Source organism: Sinocyclocheilus anshuiensis, unplaced genomic scaffold (assembly GCF_001515605.1).
Source record: "Sinocyclocheilus anshuiensis isolate Anshui unplaced genomic scaffold, SAMN03320099.WGS_v1.1 C33073903, whole genome shotgun sequence".
Taxonomy (NCBI): Eukaryota; Metazoa; Chordata; class Actinopteri; order Cypriniformes; family Cyprinidae; genus Sinocyclocheilus; species Sinocyclocheilus anshuiensis.
Window position 1 is genome coordinate 1 of NW_015621610.1, and position 2354 is coordinate 2354.

At 36.9% G+C, this 2354-nt stretch overlaps 1 long non-coding RNA gene across 1 annotated transcript; it reads left to right on the forward strand.

The window, feature by feature from the left end:
- The first annotated feature begins 6 nt into the window (after window positions 1-6).
- On the forward strand, window positions 7-2342 carry LOC107683237 (uncharacterized). The gene is made up of 3 exons (XR_001633695.1): window positions 7-1042; window positions 1228-1315; window positions 1429-2342. It is a non-coding gene; the product is annotated as an uncharacterized LOC107683237 (long non-coding RNA).
- Window positions 2343-2354: the final 12 nt, after the last annotated feature.

Consider the following 2354-nt stretch of genomic DNA (forward strand, 5'->3'; position numbering starts at 1 on the left):
TGATACAGATTTCCTCATTAGATTGCAATTTACAAGCTCTAATTTTGATTCAATGTTTTGATTCAATTCCTATACATTTTGCTATTCAGCTATTATGTCAATTTTGAGAATTTCACTCTCTACTAATGCTTATTCATTAAAAGAACCAGCGTATGAGAGTAATTTCTTTCAGGGCTATACTGTCACACTATATGATTTGGATTCACTAAAAATAATCAGCTCACAAGAATCAATTGCTTCTGGAATCAGGTTACATTGGTCACGCTGTATGTTTTTAATTCTCTAAAAAGAACCGGCTTAAAAGAGTCACTTGATTTGGGAATCGGGCTACACTGATCATGCTGTATGCTTTTCATTCACTTAAAATAACTGGCTCACAAGAGTTATTTGTTTGTTGGGAATCAGGCTACACTGGTCACGCTGTATGTTTTTGATTCACTAAAAAGAACCTGCTATTAAGCGTTACTTATTTTGGGAATCGAGCTATATTGGTTATGCTGTATGTTTTTGAATCACTAAAAAATAACTGGTTCATAAGAGTCATTTGCTTGTGACTTGGGCTACACTGTTCATTGTTTTTCATTCATTTAAAATAACTGGCTCACAAGAGTAATTAATTGAATTGAATTTAATTGAATTATTTGTTTGCTGGGAATCAGGCTACACTGGTCACACTGTATGTTTTTGATCATAAGAGTCATTTAAAGTTGAGTGAGTTAAACTTTTACATAATTTTATACATGAATCACTTCAAACTACTTATGCTTCCTTAGAATGGTACTGTATGCTTCATCAAGAAGTTTATTTGAAAACTCCTCAAAATCCTAAGGTCTATTCTCTTTTTTCGTCTTCCTGAGGTGGTTAGACGTAGGTATAGCCCACCTAACCAGCGCCCCATGCTGGGTGATCTACCTGCGCGTTCTCCAGGATGCAGTGTGGCCCGGGGGGGAGCTGCCTGCGGTGCCTCGGCCAGAAAGGAGCCCAGAGCAGAGAGAGAAGACGAGACTCCAATGCCTGCACTGCCTCATGCAGCTGTTCCCAGGTCAGTTCATACCCAAAACATTACAGCCGCTTGAATGGAAGATCTTCAGAATGAATGAGCTGGATTGCCTTCATTCCCATTTAGACATATTTGACACAGTCACATTGTACCTACCGTTGTGCATCAAGAGCTTTCATTGCAAGCACTGACATGAAATTGTTGTTTGTGTTTTGTGTGAATTGTAGAGTTAATTACAGACATGCTTGGCTCTGAGAAATGCAGGCTGGTGTGGGAGCATGTGCTGAAATCTCTACAGGACCCCAGTATTAACAGGTTATATATTCTAAATCCATAAAATAATCTTCAATGATCTCTCTTGTTGCTATACTGTATAAACTACTGTATTGACAATTAACACTTGTGTTGTTTTGTATGGGGCCATTCAGGCACTTGGTTTACTGTATTTTTGACCTGCTGCTGGAGTTCCTTGTTCCAGAATTTTCTGAGGAGACGTTCCAGAGGTCTTTACTTCAGAGTCTCCCTGGGGATGTAGAGAGAACACCATCATCCGCCTAAAGACACCATGTTTCTTTTCTTCCCTCTTTCAAAACTAGTGCAGTGGTTTTGAGATGAGGACATTTGGATGTGTTTTTATCAGTCTGGCTTATCAGTTTGGCTGGCTTTGTAGATATCTGTTTTTGTCTCTCAGTTTCTATCTGACTTTCTAACTCGCTGTCTCTTTCAAATGGGTTCGGAGTAGAAGTTCAAAATAAGGTTTAAGGCACCATTTTGAACTTAAACTTACCCACAATGTGTGGTCTTTGAATACTGAATATTTTCTATTCAGACTAACTTTCAAGTGAACTTCATTTCACATCAAAGTCCTTGGAGACCACTCAAATAAGCTCTTGAATGTAATTGTAGTACATTCATAGAGTATGCACCTTATATGCACCTTATTCAGGACTTTTGTCAAACTACAAGTTATTTTCTGAAAGGCGTTTCATCAGCTGAACAATAGGTATGTTGTCAGGACAATCAATTGAATGCACTGCACTTCTATCTCTCACAGCCTCGATTTTATTACTGTCAAAAATTAAAAACAATGCTACCCTGACTAAGGTCAATTTAAATAGGAGAAAGGAAAGTAATATTCAATTTCAATTGAATGTTTTAAAGAAATTTATTTAAAATGTTGTTTATATTATCTTCTGAAATTCATGACAGTTCTACATAAAATACCCAAAAGAAAAACTAAATGCACCTGCTTATGTTCTTTTTTTAATCTCTCGTGTTCTTTCTCTGAGCCTTATTTTTTGTCCAAACCTCATACTGCAGTCGAATCTTTATAGATCATACTATTTTTATTTAT